The sequence below is a fragment of the Chenopodium album genome, chromosome 4 (genome assembly GCF_948465745.1).
Source record: "Chenopodium album chromosome 4, dcCheAlbu1.1, whole genome shotgun sequence".
Classification (NCBI taxonomy): Eukaryota; Viridiplantae; Streptophyta; class Magnoliopsida; order Caryophyllales; family Amaranthaceae; genus Chenopodium; species Chenopodium album.
In genome coordinates, this window is record NC_137837.1 from 1,338,825 (window position 1) to 1,358,879 (window position 20,055).

Genomic DNA, 20,055 nt, shown 5'->3' on the forward strand with positions numbered 1-20,055 from the left:
TTAAACGGCCAATATACCGGTTTACAACTTGCATCGATTTAATTAACTCAAGCCTACTACGAACATTTATGACAACATATAATGATCATATATGATTCCAAACGACATTATATGACCATGATATGTATCCCCTAAAATCTAAAAACTTTTTGATATCGGGCCTCGAAATATCCCAAATTTCTCAAAAAACGTGGATTTCAATTTTGGAATTTTTTGACTTTCTTTCGCCCGGAAATAAAAATTGTCGTAATGTTAACCATGGCTCCTAATACCCTCTGGGATTCCAATTGGGTTGGTGGAACCATCTAATTTGCCTTTAAACGGCCAATTTACCGATTTACAACTTGCACCGATTTCATTAAGTCAAGCCTACCACGAACATTTATGACAACATATAATGATCATGTATGGTACTAAATGACATTTTATGACCCCGAGATGTATCCCCTATAATCTCAAACCTTTTCGACACCGGGCCGCGAAAGCTCCAAAATTTCTCAAAAATCGTGGATATTAGCCTTCAATTTTGGAATTTTTTGACTTTTTTTCGCCCGGAAATAAAAATTGCCGAAATGTTTACCATGGTCTCTAATACCCTCCGGGAGTCCAATTGGGTGGGTGGAACCATCCAATTTGCCTTTGAACAACCAATTTACCAGTTTACAACTTGCACCGATTTCATTAACTCAAGCCTACCACGAATATTTATGACAACGTATAATGATCATTTATGGTTCCAAACGGAATTATATGACCCCGAGATGTATCCCCTAAAATCTCATTTCTTTTCAACACCGGGCCATGAAACCTTCGAAATTTCTCAAAAGGCATGGACTTCAATTTTGGAATTTTTTTGACTTTTTTTCCCAAGGAAATAAAAATTGCCGAAATGTTTACCATGGTCCCTAATACCCCATGGGAGTCGAATTGGGTGGGTGGAAACATCCAATTTGCCTTTAAACGACCAATTTACCGATTTAAAACTTGCACCGATTTCATTAATTCAAGTCTACCACAAACATTTATGATAACAAATAAGGATCATATATGGTTCTAAACGACATTATATGACCCCGAGGTGTATTCCCTAGAATTTCAAGACTTTAAGGCCCCGGGCCCTAAAGCTCCAAAATTTCTCAAAAAGCGTGGATATTAGCCTTCAATTTTGGAATTTTTTGACTTTTTTTGCCCGGAAATAAAAATTGCCGAAATGTTTACTATGGTCCCTAATACCCTCCGGGAGTCCAATTGGGTAGGTGGAACCATCCAATTTGCCTTTAAACGGTTAATTTACTGATTTACAACTCTTACCGATTTCATTAATTTAAGCCTACCACAAACATTTATGACAAGATATAATGATCATATATGATTCCAAACGACATGATATGACCTTGAAATGTATCCCCTAAAACCTCAAGGCGTATCGACAACGGTCCCTGAAACCTTCAAAATTTCTCAAAAAGCGTGGATATTACCCTTCAATTTTGGAATTTTTTTACTTTTTTTTTTCTCCCGTAAAATAAAATTGCCAAAATATTTACCATGGTCCCTAATACACTCCGGGAGTCCCATTGGATGGGTGGAACCATCCAATGTGCCTTTAAATGGCAAATTTACCGATTTTAACCTTGCACCGATTTCATTAACTCAAGCATACTACAAACATTTATGACAAAATATGATGATCATATATGGTTCCAAACGACATTTTACGACCCCGAGATGTATTCCCTTCAAGACTTTGCTAAATCGAGCCCCGAAACCTTCAATTTCGGAATTTTTTTAACTTTTTCGCGTGGAAACAAAAATTGCCAAATTGTTTACCATGCTCCCCAATACCCCACAGGAGTATAATTTAGTGGTGGGTGGAACCATCCAATTTTCCTTTAAACGGCCAATTTACCAGTTTATAACTTGCACCGATTTCATTAAAAAAAGCCTACCACAAACATTTATGACAACGTATAATGATCATTCCAAACGGCATTATACGGTTACGAGATTTAACCCCAAAAATATCAAGGTTTTTCAAAACGAGGCCCCGAAACCTCTAAAATTTCTCAAAAGCATGGATATTAGCCTTCAATTTTGGAATTTTTCGACTTTTTTTCGCCCGTAAATAAAAATTGCCAAAATGTTTACCATGATCCCTAATACCCTCTGGGAGTCCAATTGGGTGGATGGAATCATCCAATTTTCCTTTAAAAGGCCAATTTACCGGTTTACATCTTGCACCGATTTCATTAACTCAAGCTTACCACGAACATTTATAACAACATATAATGATCATATATAGTTCCAAACGGCATTATATCACCCCCGAGATTAATCCCCTAATATCTCAAACCTTTTCGACACCGAGCCTCCAAACCTCAAAAATTTCTCAAAAAGCGTGGATATTAGCCTTCAATTTTGGAATTTTTTGACTTTTTTTTGCCCGTAAATAATAATTGCCGAAATGTTTACATTGGTTCCTAATACCCTCCGGGAGTACAATTGGCTTGGTGGAACCATCCAATTTGCCTTTAAACGACCAATTTACCGGTTTACAACTTGCACCGATTTTATTAAATCAAGCCTACTATGAACATTTATGACAACATATAATGATCATATGTGGTTCCAAACGAAATTATATGTCCCCGAGATGTATTCCCTAAAATCTCAAAGATTTTCGACACTGGGCCTCAAAACTTCCTAAATTTCTCAAAAAGCGTTGATATTAACTTTAAATTTTTAAATTTTTTGACTTTTTTTCGCTTGTAAATAAAAATTGACGAAATGTTTAACATGGTCCCTAATACCCTCCGGAATTTCAATTAGGTAGGTGGAACCATCCAGTTTGCTTTTAAATGGCGAATTTACCGGTTTACAACTTGCATTGATTTCATTAACTCAAGCCTACCACGAACATTTATGACAACAAATAATTATCATATGTGGTTCAAAACGACATTATATATATGACCCCGAGATGTATTTCCTAAAATCTCAAGTCTTTTCGACACCGGGTCCCGAAACCTCCAAAATTTCTAAAAAAACGTGGATATTCGACTTTAAATTTGGAATTTTTTTACTTTTTTTCGCCAAAAATAAAAATTTCCGAAATGTTTACCATAGTCCTTAATACCCCCCAGGAGTCAATTAGTTGGGTGGAACCATCCAATTTGTCTTTAAACGATCAATTTACCGGTTTACAATTTGTCTTTAAACGATCAATACCCTCCAGGCGTAGGGTTTGAGTTTTGGGCGTAGGGTTGATACAGAAGGCGTGCGGTTTCTCCTAGGGCGTGGGGTTTCATGATGGGCGTACGTGGGGTTCTTCCTTGGGCGTGGGGTTTAAGCTTCGGCGTGGGGTTTCTCCTAGGGCGTGGGGTTTCATGATGGGCGTGGGTTTCTTCCTTGGGCGTGGGGTTTTAGCTTCGGCGTGGGGTTTCTCCTAGGGCGTGGGGTTTCATGATGGGCGTGGGTTTCTTCCTTGGGCGTGGGGTTTTAGCTTCGGCGTGGGGTTTCTCCTAGGGCGTGGGGTTTCTTCCTTGGGCGTGGGCAAGGGGCCGTGTGGTGCATGCGTCGCCTGGTTGAAAATCCAGTGGCGCAAAACTACCTGTGCTGGATTAAGACTGAACGCCTCTAAGTCAAAATCCGGGCCAGAAGCGACGCATGCGCCCACCGCCCGATGTCGTCCTACAATAGGGGTTTCGGCACGTGTCGTAGGTTAAGCTCGCGCGGTGGATACTGAGATTCAGCCCTATGTCACTTCAATTCGTCCCTCCCCCTACCCTATTCCCTAAAAACACCTATAATTTAGAAAACGAGGTTAGCGATGCATCTCGTATGCTAAAAAAGGCTAAGTACGGGATTAAGAGGTGTAACAAAGCCTAAGGGTTGGGATGTTGGATGGTACAAGTGGGCAAGGGGCCGTGTTGCATGTGCATAAGACATGTGCACCCAAGGACAAGGCATACCGGGTTCCGAACACTATTTACGACTCCCAATTCAAGGCCCTTAAAACATGAAGTTTAAGGATGAATTAGATGGTTCCGGACACTGTTTATGACTCCCAAGGTCCTTTGGGAACCCAAGGAAGTACTTAGATGCATAATCTCGCCGGGTGAAAAAATGATATACGGAAGCCAAATATGAAGGCTATAAAACACGAAATCGGAACAATTTAGGATGTGTCGTGACCTGGTATGGGAATTTCACGGAAAATTACGGGATGCATCCCGGAGACATATAATATTGTTTCGACCCATATATGACCATTATTCGACTACGTACAAGCCCTGTGAAAACTAATAGCCAATACAGGAAGAGTGTACGAAAACGTGTAAATTGATCGTTTTAAGGCAAATGGGATGGTTCCACGCACTCAATTGGACTCCTGGAGGATATTAGGGACCATGGTAAACAACTCGGCAATTTTTATTTCCGGGCGAAAAATGGTAAAAAAATTCCAAAATTAAAGGCTATTATCCACGCTTTTTGAGGAATTTTTCAGGTTATTGGGGCCGGTGGCGAAAAGTGTTGAGACCCTAGGGGATACATATTAGGGTCATATAATGCCGTTTGGAACCATATATGACCATTAAATGATGTCATAAATGTCCGTGGTAGGCTTGAGTTCACAAAATCGGTGCAAGTTGCGAATTGGTAAATTGACCGTTTAAGGCAAATTGGATGGTTCCACCCACCTAATTGGACTCCCGGAGGGTATTAGGGACCATGGTAAACATCTCGGCAATTTTTATTTCCGGGCAAAAAAGGTCAAAAAATTCCAAAATTGAAGGCTATTATCCATGCTATTTGAGGACTTTTTAAGGTTACGGGGCCCGGTGGCGAAAAGTGTTGAGACTCTAGGGAATACATCTTAGGGTCATATAATGTCGTTTGTAACCATATATGACCATTAAATGATATCATAAATGTCCATGGTAGGCTTGAGTTCACAAAATTGGTGCAAGTTGCGAATTGGTAAATTGACTGTTTTAAGGCAAATTGGATGGTTCCATCCACCTAATTGGACTCCCGGAGGATATTAGGGACCATAGTAAACATCTTAGCAATTTTTGATCCGGGCGAAAAATGTCAAAAAATTCCAAAATTGAAGGCTATTATCCACGTTTTTTGTGGAATTTTTGAAGTTACGGGCCCGGTGGCGAAAAGTTTTGAGACCCTATGGGATACATCATTGGGTCATTTAATTCCGTTTGGAACCATATATGACCATTAATTGATCTCATAAATGTCCGTGGTAGGATTGAGCTCACAAAATCGGTGCAAGTTGCGAATTGGTAAATTGATCGTTTTAAGGCAAATTGGATGGTTCCACCCACCCTATTGGACTCTCTGAGGATATTAGGGACCATGTTAAACATCTCGGCAATTTTTATTTCTGGGCGAGAAAAAAGTCAAAAAATTCCAAAATGGAAGGCAATCTACCCTTTTTGAGGAATTTTTAAGGTTACGGGGCCCGGTGGCGAAAAGTGTTTAGACCCTAAGGGATACATTTTAGGGTCATATAATGCTGTTTGGAACCATTTATGACCATTAAATGATCTCATAAATGTCTGTGGTAGGCTTGAGTTCACAAAATCGGTGCAAGTTGCGAATTTGTAAATTGACCGTTTCAAGGCAAATTGGATAATTCCACCCACCCAATTGGACTCCCCGAGGGTATTAGGGACCATGGTAAACATCTCGGCAATTTTTATTTCCGTAAGAAAAAAGTCAAAAAAAATTCCAAAATTGAAGGCTATTATCCATGCTTTTTGAGGATTTTTTGTAGTTACGGCGCCCGGTGGCGAAAAGTGTTGAGACCCTAGGGGATACATCTTAGGGTCATATAATGCCGTTTGGAACCATATATGACCATTAAATGAAGTCATAAATGTCCGTGGTAGGCTTGAGTTCACAAAATCGGTGCAAGTTGCGAATTGGTAAATTGACCGTTTTAAGGCAAATTGGATGGTTCCACCCACCCAATTATATTGGACTTCCGGTGGATAATAGGGACCATGGTAAACATCTCGGGACTTTTTATTTTCGGACGAAAAAAGTCAAAAAATTCCAAAATTGAAGGCTATTATCCAAGCTTTTTGAGGAATTTATGAGGTTACGGGGCCCGGTGGCGAAAAGTGTTGAGACCCTAGCAGATACATCTTAGGGTCATATAATGTCGTTTGGAAACATATATGACCATTAAATGATGCCATAAATGTCCGTGGTAGGCTTGAGTTCACAAATTCGGTGTAGGTTGCGAATTGATAAATTGACCGTTTTAAGGCAAATTGGATGGTTCCACCCACCCAATTGGACTCCCGATGGGTATTAGGGAACATGGTAAACATATTGGCAATTTTTATTTCCGGGCGAAAAAAGTCAAAAATTTTTAAAATTGAAGGCTATTATCCACGCTTTTTGTGGAAATTTTGAGGTTACGGGGCCCAGTGGCGAAAAGTTTTGAGACCCTAGGATATACATCTTAGGGTCATATAATGCCGTTTGAAACCATATATGACCATTATATGATGTCTTAAATGTCCATGGTAGGCTTGAGTTCACAAAATCGGTGCAAGTTGCGAATTGGTTAATTGATCGTTTTAAGGCCAATTGGGCGGTTCCACCCTCCTAATTGGACTCCCGGAGGGTATTAGGAGTACTATGATTTTTGTTTAGATTATAGGTTAGAAATCATTTTTAGGGTCTTCGTTAGGGTCAATATTGATTTTTGTTTTTGATTCTTATGTCTGATTTTTTGTGAAATATATGATGTTTTTTGTGTTAGAAATTACAAAATGTTGATGGTCATGTCTGATTAATGAAAACTAAGTGAGACTTTAGGAACCAAAATCACTCAAACACATGTTTAGAAAAGAACCACAGGCTGCATAATTGCTTCCACCATAGCACAACATCAAAACAAGCATCACATCAAGCATGAGGGTAAACCGGACCTCAACTACAGACCTGAAATTCAAAAGAAATCCCACAAGGCTCTGAAAAACCGAACCTTTCAAAAACCCACTTCTAATTGAACCTGGATCAACAGCCAAATCCAAGCTGCTATAGTTTAACTCACCTCCACCAAGCTGACCAACCTGTGTAGTACCTGCCAACACAACCATTGCAGCTCTACCACTGATGCCATTAGCATGATGCCTACCCCTGCTGCTGCTACACCACCCAGCAGCAGAAAACAACAACCCCATCTGCAGATTTAAACCCCAGTCTGCAGACCCCCTCCCCCCCCCCCCCCCCCACAAAAAAAAAAAAAAAACCACCTGCTGCAGGTCATTAGACCACAACAAAAACCACAGGCATCAGTTGAATCCACTGACTTGACCAGCAGCCCCCTGCATAGAGAAACCAACCCACTTTGATCTGTTTTCCCAGCAGTACACCTCTGAAACAGAAGGAGCAAGAAAGGTCCAAACAAAGTATGGACCCAACTCTCTACATTTCATGATTCTTTTGAGCACCCAACTGTAATTGCCAGGTGCCTTATTGTTCCACCTGTCTTCTCCATGGCACTTTAGGGGATTGAGGTCTCATGTGATTATACAAGGCTTTGATACTCCATTTGCAGATCCATTTGTTACATTTCATTCACAGCCCACAATAATTTGTTTTTAAAGTTCTAATTTGTTTGAAATTGAGGATCAATTAATCTTGATTAACGTTCTTGTAAGCCTGAATTCTTAGGCATCATGGTTATCATAACTAATCATGATCATGGTTATTTTTAGATGATGATGTTTGCTGAGGATGCTGCTGCTGCTGCTGATGATGATGATGATAATGATGTATGATGATGGTGATGTATGATGATGATGATGATTATGATGATGATGTATGGATTTTATGGCGGATACTTTTTTTTTCTTTCTTTTTTTTTTAAATGTTTTATGCGGATATCTTTATGTTTTATGCGGAAAATGGATCAAATTATTTTCTGGGAAATTGGATCAAATTATTTTATGGAAATTGAAACAAGTTGTTTCTTACAACTTTGCCTCTTTAACTTTGTCTCTCACTAAGTAATGGGCTTCTCACGTTGAAGTGTTGAACACATAACTTTTTCATTTTTTTTAGAAATAAAATACGGTATGTTAATTGGAGTGTTTAATAATGTAATGATAAAGTTTCATAACCAATGGCGCCAAGTAAGTTTAGAATGAGCGCTTAAGTAAAATTGTTTTTGAATGTGTGTTTGTATATGTCATTAACAATTAATAGTTTTCTATTCATAAAGAAGTTTATTAGGCCCAAGTAGCTTGCCATTATAGTGCTTCAAAATGAATCAAGCCCATTTAGTGTTTATTAATGCTATAGCTATGATGTCTCAAATTCCCAAAATATAAGCTAATGTATTATGCACATTATATATTGTGGCATTTACATTTTACTACTTGACTGCAGTGCGAGGGTTAGACATGTGAGACACCCATAATGGGGGTGAAGAATTTGGAGAGCGGGTGGCGACAGTCATATTATAGTGTGTCGGACAGGCGAGCGGCAGTGCGAGGTCCGCACCGACAAGTTCGGGACCCCGTGAACGGCTGCCAAAGCCAACGACAAGGGACTGAGGGTTAGACATGTAAGATACCCTCTCGGGACTGAGGCTAGTTTATCACAAGGGATCCTCGAGTACCTATCCTCGACATTTGCCCAATCCGAGTCTCCGTCATTCAACGAGTACCCGCACACCCGAAAGGATTCATCGACCAAAATGACTTAATTAAAGGGTTCAGCAAGTCCTGTTGTCCAACGTTTTAGCCCTCAAACGCCCTTACGGAGACATCGGGCTCGCTTGAACCCCCCTCCCCACTCCCCCGAGAGGCCCAACGAGGAACATCGTACCACGAGTTGTGTCCGTCCTCGTCATCCGACGCATGACGCACAATGGAAGATATTAAAGAGTTGAGGAAGAAAAAAAATTATCAATTGGGTCACAACTGGCTATTCCACTTAGGATTTTACCATCAATAAGGAATCACCTTGTTAGAGACAAGGTAATAACCCTGGTTATTACCTTTTATAGTCAGTCAGGAATTTACAGACACATTGGAGGAAAATTGAGTTTGATCTTATAGCTGGGATCACCATCTAAAGTGAAAAATTCAGGAAGGTTTCGAGGAAGAGTACCTAAGCTGAAGTTCCAAACTCTGCCAGATTGTCTCCCCAGTAGCATTTGAAAGAAGAATAAGATTTTCAATATCTAAAAGCTGAGCTACTATGCACATCAACATGCATTGATGGCAACAATGAGTGTGAGGGATGTTCCAAACTCTGCTAGATTGTCTCCCCAATAGCATTTGAAAGCAGAATATCTAAAAGCTGTGTGAAGGATGTTCCAAACTCTGCTAGATTGTCTCCCCAATAGCATTTGAAAGCAGAATATCTAAAAGCTGAGCTACTAAATTATTTGCCTGATCATTAGATATATTTGATGACCAAAAGATATTAGGGCATGAAGATTACTATCCTCGGAAACTTTGAGCACCCCAAAAGAAGTATTGCGTAGGGTCCCTCTATGAGCGTAGGGTTTCCTTAGGCGTGGGGTCCCTCTATAAGCGTGGGGTTTCCTTAGGCGTTGGCCCCGCCCCTATATAAGCGTGGTGTCCCTCGGGCATGGGGTCCTCCCTAAGGCGTGGGGCTTATTAGTTGGGCGTGGGGTCAGTTGGTTAGGCGTGGGGTTGGTTTGTTGGCGTGGGGTTGGTCCTAGGGCATGGGGTTGGTTCGTTTAGGGTTTCTCCTTGGGCGTGGGGTTCATCCTTGGGCGTGGGGTTTCAAGATGGGCGGGGGGTTTCTTCCTTGGTCATGGGGTTCTTCCTTGGTCATGGGGTCCCTCTTTAAGCGTGGGTTTCGAGCTTAGGCGTGGGGTTTCAGGATGGGCGTAGGGTTGATACATTAGGCGTGGGGTATCAAGATGGACGTGGGGTTATTCCTTGGGCGTGGGGTTTGAGTTTAGGCGTGGGGTCCCTCTTAGGCGTGAGGTTCTTCCTTAGGCGTGGGGTCCTCTCTTTAGGCTTGGGGTTTGAGTAACGGCGTGAGGTTTCTTCCTAGGGCGTGGGGTATGAGATTAGGCGTGGGGTTGGAGTTTGGGCGTGGGGTTTCATCTTGGGCGTGGAGTTTGAGTTTGGGCGTGGGGTTTAACCTTGGGCGTGGAGTTTCTTCATTGGACGTGGGGTTTCTTTCTAGGGTGTGGGGTTCTTCATTGGGCGTGGGGTTGATACAGTAGGCGTGGGGTTTGAGTTTTGGGCGTAGGGTTGATACAGTAGGCGTAGGGTTTCTCCTAAGGCGTGAGGTTTCATGATGGGCGTGGGGTTCTTCCTTGGGCGTGGGGTTTCTTCCTATGGCGTGGGGTGAGCTTCGGCGTGGGGTTTGAGTTTTGGGCGTAGGGTTGATACATTAGGCGTGGGGTTTCTCCTAGGGTGTGGGGTTTCATGATGGGCGTGGGGTTCTTCCTTGAGCGTGGGGTTTGAGCTTCGGCGTGGGGTTTCATCTTGGGCGGGGTATTCATCTTAGGCGTGGGGTTTAACCTTGGGCGTGGAGTTTCTTCATTGGGCGTGGGGTTTCTTTCTAGGGCGTGAGGTTGACACAGTAGGCGTGGGGTTTGAGTTTTGGGCGTAGGGTTGATACAGTAGGCGTGGGGTTTCTCCTAGGGCGTAGGGTTTTGTAATCCCCCGTATTTTTAAATATTTTATAAATGAAAATTTATTTTATTTATAATATTTATTTGTTATTTTTCATAATTTAATTTCAAAAGTTTCAAATTATTAATCTGGGTCGAAAATTATTTGAACAAATTATTTTATGCACCTTTATTCTACAATTTATGTCCAATCAAACAAGCCTAACCCATTTGTATATTTAATTGACCCATTATTTTTATGAGGCCCAATCTTCCTTTTTACCCTACAATAATTCTCTCCTATAAATACCCCATGAATCTCCAAAAATTTCCCACACAAAAAGGTTAGTCTTATTTTCTCTCTCCTTTGTTTTATTAATTTGTATAATTATAATTATTGATTTATGGGTTTTGATTTTATTGTTTGAAAGTAATTTAATTAGTATCAAGTTGTATTTTGATGATTAAACTTTATAATTTCAGATTTTATAAGTGTCATAATTTTCAGATTTTATAAATTTTATAACCTAGGGTTTTTAATTATTGAAAATCATGATTTTAGGGTTTTTATGAACAATTGATTTAGGGCTTTTATAGTAATGATGTTTTGAAATTTTGGTGATTATAACTAATGATTAGTTTAAATTAATTCCAGATTATTTTGAACACTTAAATTCGTGTTTTAATTTTAAGATTTTCGTTCATTAATATTAATCCCGTTTTAATCCCGATCAGGTTCTGAACTCATCCGATTTTTATGAAAAAACAGTGTTTTTCATGTGGAAACAACGTTTTAAGAAAGATTCACTACCTTTGGTAGTGAGCACTACCCTCTCGTGGCCAAATTCAGCCTCTAAATATGATTTTAGGGCAGTTTTTTATTTTAACGAAGTTTTTTTCATACTTAAAATATTATCCTTGAGTTTGATTAATAAAATTAATTATGTTTAAAGTTAATTAAGCATAAATATATGTTTTTATTGAATTTTTAAGTGTTGGAAATAGTTTCTAAGTACTACTTTTGATGTTTTATAAAGAGGGTTTAATCACCCATTAAAAAGGGAGATTAATTAAAAGGGGTTTTTAAATAAATTTCATATTTTTATTAGACTTTGAACTTGCTGTGATTTCATGTATAAGAGTGTATTTTAAGGTTTTTATGAAGAAAATTTAAAGAACTATATATAAGCCTTTAATTTTAACTAAAGGGAAGGTTTTAAAGTGATGTTTGATTTGGATTTTGAAGGTTTTAAAGTAAGTTAGTATTGCTGTAAATTTGATTGATTGGGTATTGATTGAGATGTTATTATTTGATTTAGGAGAGGAGTTTATTGAAGGTGATTTATAGTTAGTAAAGTGGCATACCAATTCGTTTGCTCAAGGTACGTACAAGTTACGAAACCTTTCTTTTAGGTGCATGTTTAAGGACGATGGATCGAGAACTTAGTATCATGTATAGGGATGACTGAGTTAAATTGTTTGGTTATACATTGTGAATTTCGTATGACGTGCACTATTTTATATTGCAAGTATTATTTGTGCTCTAATTATGCAAGGTGCGCTTAGAGGCAAAGGTATATGATTGGTGTAATGATTAATTTATTACTCATTCATGATTATGCAAGTAGGATGAGTAAAGGAAGAATTTAAGTCTTCTAAGACGAGGTTAAGGTTTTGGGGTGCCTTATGCACTCAAGGTGTTTATACACCGAGGTAGTAAAGGAATAAATAATAAATGTTGCTTGCCACTAATAAATCAAGAATTGAAATTGAAAAGTTGTTTTACTTAATTGAATTGATATTGGATTGATTGTATTGTTATGCATATGAGTCATCACCAAGTCTAAACCTGTAAATCACGTAAAGTGCAAGATGGATGAGCAATAAAACTCTGGATTGGTGCACTTCTGGAGTAATGACAATCAGGGGTTGGGGTACATGGGGTATTAGCCGTGTACTTTTCTCGAGGCCGTCTGATCTACGAGTCTCTTATTTCAAATATTTTTCAAAACTAGGAGTTAGGTGAGATCTCATACTAACTACGGTCACGGAGTCGCGCCCGTGGTCGTTGGATGTTTATTGATGTTTCCGAAAGGAGGCATGGGATTTTTCTTTTATTGATGTTCCAAATGGAGCATGGGTTGGACAACCTTGTCTATTACGTAATCCAATGAATAAAAATAATGATTTACATATTATTAATTAATGGAGTCTTAGTAATATAATAGTTGAGTCGTGTGTTGAGTCTATAATTTAATGATGCATGATGATTGATTATTAGTAGCATGTTATGGATTTCTTAATTTATTTTGCAGCTTGTATGTACTCAGCTTTGCTGATTGCGTGCTTTGTGTGTCTTTCTTTGGTCATGGTCTTCGCCTTTCAATGACCCTGTGACGATCCAATTTTTACACTTGTAATATTGGGGAGCAGAATTACCACAGGTTCTTACACATGCAGCGTTCATCAGGGTTGTGGGATCTTGAGTAGAGAGTTGGTTGTTTGCATTTTATTTCTTTTGCAAGTTTGAATTTATTTTAATTCGATTTTATTCGACACTATTTCTTTTGGGTTTGAATTTATTTGAACACTGAATTTAATCACTTACTACTTTTATTGGGGTGTTGAATAAGGGCCTTAATGGTTCCAAGTTGTATGACTTAATTTGGTTTCATTCGTTGGTTTTGAAACTTATTTATAACTGATTTAGTTTTCCCGCTGCTATTTTATGATAAAGTCTTAACGTTTGAACACGTGGCGGTAGCACGCCAGTAATTCTCTTGAATATTGTTCAGGGTCCTCATAGGTTTAAAGAGAGAATTATTGGGGTGTTACAGGTTTCATGATGAGCGTGGGGTTCTTCCTTGGGCGTGGGGTTTGAGCTTCGGCGTGGGGTTTCTCCTAGGGCGTGGGTTTCTTCCTTGGGCGTGGGGTTTTAGCTTCGGCGTGGGGTTTCTCCTAGGGCGTGGGGTTTCTTCCTTGGGCGTGGGCAAGGGGCCGTGTGGCGCATGAGTCGCCTGGTTGAAAAGCCAGTGGCGCAAAACTACCTGTGCTGGATTAAGACTGAACGCCTCTAAGTCAAAATCCGGGCCAGAAGCGACGCATGCGCCCACCGCCCGATGTCGTCCTACAATAGGGGTTTCGGCACGTGTCGTAGGTTAAGCTCGCGCGGTGGATACTGAGATTCAGCCCTATGTCACTTCAATTCGTCCCTCCCCCTACCCTATTCCCTAAAAACACCTATAATTTAGAAAACGAGGTTAGCGATGCATCTCGTATGCTAAAAAAGGCTAAGTACGGGATTAAGAGGTGTCACAAAGCCTAAGTGTTGGGATGTTGGATGGTACAAGTGGGCAAGGGGCCGTGTGGCATGTGCATAAGACATGTGCACCCAAGGACAAGGCATACCGGGTTTCGAGCACTATTTACGACTCCCAAGTCCCTTAAGACATGAAGTTTAAGGATGAATTAGATGGTTCCGGACACTGTTTATGACTCCCAAAGGCCTTTGGGAACCCAAGAAATTACTTAGATGCATAATCTCGCCGGGTGAAAAAATGATATACGGAAGCCAAATATGAAGGCTATAAAACACGAAATCGGAACAATTTAGGATGTGTCGGGACCTGGTGTGGGAATTTCACGGAACATTACGGGATGCATCCAAGGGACATATAATATTGTTTCGACCCATATATGACCATTATTCGACTACGTACAAGCCCCTTGAAAGCGAATAGCCAATACAAGAGGAGTGTACGAAAATGTGTAAATTGATCGTTTTAAGGAAAATTGTATGGTTCCACCCACCCAATTGGACTCCCAGAGAGTATTAGGTACCATTATAAACATCTTGGTAATTTTTATTTTCAGGCGAAAAAAGGTCAAAAATTTCCAAAATTGAAAGTTATTATCCACGTTTTTTAAGGAATTTTTGATGTTACGGGGCCCAGTGTCAAAAGGTGTTGAAAACCTATGCGATACATCTTAGGATCATATAATGCCGTTTGGAACCATATATGACCATTATATAATGTCATAAAATGTCCGTGGTAGGCTTGAGTTCACAAAATCGGTGCAAGTTGTGAATTAGAAAAATTGATCGTTTTAAGGCTAATTGGATGGTTCCACCCACTTAATTGGACTCCCAGAGGGTATTAGAGACCATGGTAAACAACTCGGCAATTTTTATTTCGGGGCAAAAAAAGGTCAAAACAAAATTGAAGGCTATTATCCACGCTTTTTGAGGAATTTTTGAGGTTACGGGGCCCTGTGGCGAAAAGTATTAAGACCCTAGGCGATACATCTTAGGATCATCTAATGCCGTTTGGAACCATATATGACCATTATATAATGTCATAAATGTCCGTGGTAGGCTTGATTTCACAAAATCGGTGCAAGTTGCGAATTGGTAAATTGATCGTTTTAAGGCAAATTGGATCGTTCCACCCACTCAATTGGACTCCCGGAGAACATTAGAGACCATGGTAAACATCTCGGCAATTTTTATTTTTGGGCGATAAAAGGTCAAAAAATTCCAAAATTGAAGGCTATTACCCATGCTTTTTGAGGAATTTTTGAGGTTACGGGGTCCGGTGGCGAAAAGTGTTGAGACTCTAGGGAATACATCTTAGGTTCATATAATGTCGTTTGGAACCATATATGACCATTAAATGATGTCATAAATGTCCATGGTAGGCTTGATGAGTTACAAAATCGGTGCAAGTTGCGGATTGGAAAATTGATCGTTTTAAGGCAAATTGGATGGTTCCACCCACCTAATTGAACTCCCGGAGGGTATTAGGGACCATGGTAAACATCTCGACAATTTTTATTTCCGGGCGAAAAAAAGTCAAAAAATTCCAAAATTGAAGGTGTAGACACCCATTTGTGTCTCCCCAAAACCAAACCCAGTGATGAGTACCTTTCACGTCGAATCATAATCGAATGAAGTGAAAGTTTAGAAAGTCTAGTGTTGCGGATAGTTTTAATTTCTTTTCTCTTCTCTCTGTTTTTGAAAACTTATTTTAAGAAAACAGTCAATCCAGTTTGGTTGGTCCATGGTATGGGTCCGATAGTAGTGTAGTTGGATGGGGCTTGCGAAGACCTTTCCAACGATATATTATAAGCCCAATTCCGATGAGTATTGAGGAAGTTATGGCCAATTTACTAAACTGGGCCCGGTTTGAGCCTTATATACGGCCCAATGATCTAGAGGAGGGCCTAATATGATTTATCATTCCTAATGCAATTAGGAATGGTTTTAGTCTTCTAGAATCTTCTAGAAGGTTCTTTTCATTCTTAATTCAATTAGCATTGATAAATTGACTTTTTGTTGACTTTTCAGAGTTTTAATCAAAATCAAATAGCATTTTCGAGGAAATTATACGATTTTATCCTCCAGTACGGCAAACTTATCTGATTTTCGAAAACGCGTTAAAACCGGGCTTGGCCCCTGACCCCAGGCTTTGGCGCCTGGAACCAGGCCTGGCGCCAGTGTTGGTGCCTAGCGCCAGTTAGCCAGGGTTTGCGCCAACTCTGTTTTTTGTGCGTCGGACTCTGTTTTGTTTATTTTATCTTTTTGGCTGATTTCTCTATAAATAGCGTATTAAAAACTCCGTTTTCATTCATCTACATTCATCATTCACCAATTCACCAATTTTCATGAGTTCTCATCTACAATCAGTTTTAATTAGCATTCTTTAATCTTTCTTTCTCTCTTTTCTAAACCTTGTTTTCACATAAAAAATTCCGCATTCACAAGATCTAGAAACACCTAGACATATTCGAAGTTGCCTTCGCTCTAGACGTGAAAGGTTTTAATTTCTGAGGGTTTGGTCCCAAATCTCTATTTCAATTATTTAATTTAATTGTTTTAATTATTATTTTCCTTGAAGTTACTAACGTGTGTATTTTGTTATTAGAAAGAGGTACGAAGCATCAAAGTAAGTACTTTAATTGATTTATTGATGTTATGATGTAGAAATCATGTTTACCTTGTTCTTATTATATCCCTAATATCATGTCTAGGGTAATTTTAATATTAAATATGATTGTTACGATGCTTCCTATGTTCTTACTAATATTTATGATTGTTAGTATCATGTTAGGGTTAAAGATTTGATTTTTAATGCTTAGTGACATGCTAGGGTTTGTTATTAATCTTGTTAGTATCATGCCTAGGATCTTGCTATTATTATGCTTTAATATTAACATGAATATGATTGTGATTATGATTATAATTTATGATTATTATTATTATGATTATAATTTTATTGTCATGATATTTATTATTATTATGTTGCTTAATTTTGATTGTTATTGCTTGATCACGCCTTTTATTGCATGTTTAAAGGGAATTTATACTTATAATCATGCTTAATAAGATAATTAATAATCTTGTTTAGGTTAATGTGATTATAATTTCAAGTGATCGTCAATAATAAATTTATTTGTGCATTAAATTCAACCAACATAGATTAAACAGGTTTAGGGTTAATCTACTGATTGCATGTTAATTAGAAAGCGCACATGAATACGATCAGAATAAAGTAGAGGCCTATTATTAGGGCAGGTTCAATCTCTTTTAGGTTGGATTTGTACCTTCATCCCCGAACCCTTATTTGGTTCTAGACCTTATGGAGTTGACGATCTCTTGGATCGTTAAGGGGTGTAACCTTCACCTCGTGAACGGTTTACAAGTTCCTAAAAAAACTTGTTGGCGACTCTTTTGCTGTATCTTCTTCCCTTTTGGACGCCACCGTACTTTAGTGTATGATCACAGTGGGGTTCAAGCTAGTGGGATTAAAGCTTGAAATTATTCCCTACAGAAGGCTATTATCCACGCTTTTTGAGGAATTTTTGAGGTTAAGGGGCCCGGTGGAGAAAAGTGTTAAGACCCTAGGGGATACATCTTATGGTCATATAATGTCGTTTGGAACCATATATGACCATTATATGATGTCTTAAATGTTCGTGGTAGGCTTGATTTCACAAAATTTGTGAGAGTTGCGAATTGGTAAATTGATCGTTTTAAGGCAAATTGGATGGTTCCACCCACTCAATTGGACTCCCGGAGGATATTAGGGACCATAGTAAACATCTCGGCAATTTTTTATTTTCGGGGGAAAAAAGGTCAAAAAGTTCCAAAATTGAAGGCTATTATCCACGCTTTTTGAGGAATTTTTGTGGTTATTGGGGCCGGTGGTGAAAAGTGTTGAGACCCTAGGGGATACATCTTAGGGTCATATAATGCCGTTTGGAACCTGATAGGTTGTCGTACACCTGTCAAAAATAGATTCCTAACAAAACCAACTAACAATGTAGTAGGGTAAGTAGGGTCGAATCCACAGGGAGATGGTATTCAATCTAACCTCTAAGAAATTGGAGAAACTAAACTATGTCATGAAATTGGGATAGGGAAGTAGTTTAAATTAAAATAGGAATAAAACAATTGATAAAAAGACCTAGGGTTGTGGTTCACCATGCTTATAGTTCTAAATCTATCAAATATCAATAACAATTCAATCAATCAATTATCTAGAGCAATTGCTAAGCCTACGGTCGGGTCTTAACGCTCTCAATTCAACATATGTAGTTCGGTCGCTAACATAATCAGAATTGCTAACTATAGGTAAGCCTCTAAAAGTAAGATCTTTCGATTCAAACTCTTATTAACATGAATTAATCATACAATTGATCAGGTTGCAAGATTAACAACAAAACACTATCAATTAGAGAAATCAATAATTAAAATATCAATAACATCAATCAAGATTCATAGTATAAACATGGATTCCCAAACCCTAGAAATAAACTACTCTAGCATGAAATAAATAATTAAAACTAAAACTAATAAAGAAAGCATAATATAAAGTAAAGAAATAATATTACCTCTATAAATTAAAGTAACAAATTCAAGGACAAATCCATGGAGGAATCCATGGAGCTGTCCATGAAAAAACTAGGGCTAAAGAGAAAGCTAAAACGAACGTAAAATAAAAAAATATAAAAAGGCATAAGGGAAAAATAATATCCCTTGAGTATTTATAATATCCTAAAACTAATCTAAAAATAATTAAAGAAAAGTAAAATATAAATTACACAAGTTGTCAAACGATTGGACGATAGAAGATGACGTGGCACGAAGATGCTCGATGGAATCGAGGGCCAAGCAAAAGACGTGCTACGATGCCCCTTGCTTGCTGCTTTCGTGGGTAAACTGGAGCTATAGCTCCCTGGTCGAGTGAGCTCTCGCTCGGGGCTGCTATTGCTCGAGGCCTATGCGAGCTACCTTGCGAGCTCTCGCTCGGGGCTACTGGGCATTGTGTCAACTTCACAGGCTTGTAACTTCTGATTTATACGTTGTATATAGGCGTGTGACCTACTGTTGGAAAGCTCTTCAAGTCTAGTTTCCAACGCAACTTGAATCACTTCAATCCAATTTGTAGAACTCAAGTTATGATCAAAAGAGTGATCAAAGGTCTGTTTTGCAACTTTACAAACCTTCGTTTTTCTTCGTTTCTAACTCAAATTCATTTCCGAAAGATGCATAGCAACTCTTGTGGATATTATATTCATTCCTTATGCATATAAATCTCAAAATAATATTGCACAAATATATATCCTTCATTGAACAACCTCGGTTCATCGACTTTTCATCCTTTCATTGTCCTATTCAACTCCAAACACTATCTACGAAAGCGTCCAAATGTCTATCAAATTACCTGAAACATTAAGAAAAACACAAACGGAGCGTAATAGAGTAAAAAATAAACAACTTATGTATTTACGACCTAAAAAGCAACAAAAGACCTAAAAGCTACTATAAACTTAGCATAAACGTGCCTATAAACTCTATATAAATATGACTCATCAGAACCATATATGACCATTAAATGATGTCATAAATGTCCATGGTAGGCTTGAGTTCACAAAATCGCTGCAAGTTGCTAATTGGTAAATTGATCGTTTTAAGGCAAATTGGATGGTTCCACAAACTCAATTGGACTCCTAGAAGGTATTAGAGACCATGGTAAACAACTCGACAATTTTTATTTCCGGGCAAAAAAAGGTCAAAACAAAACTAAAGGCTATTATCCACGCTTTTTGAGAAATTTTTGAGGTTACGGGGCTCGATGGCGAAAAGTATTAAGACCCTAGGCGATACATCTTAGGATCATATAATGCTGTTTGGAACCATATATGACCATTATATAATGTCATAAATGTCCGTGGTAGGCTTGAGTTCACAAAATCGGTGCAAGTTGCGAATCGGTAAATTGATCGTTTTAAGGCAAATTGGATGGTTCCACCCACTCAATTGGACTCCCGGAGAATATTAGAGACCATGGTAAACATCTTGGCAATTTTTATTTTTGGGCGAAAAAAGGTCAAAAAATTCCAAAATTGACGGC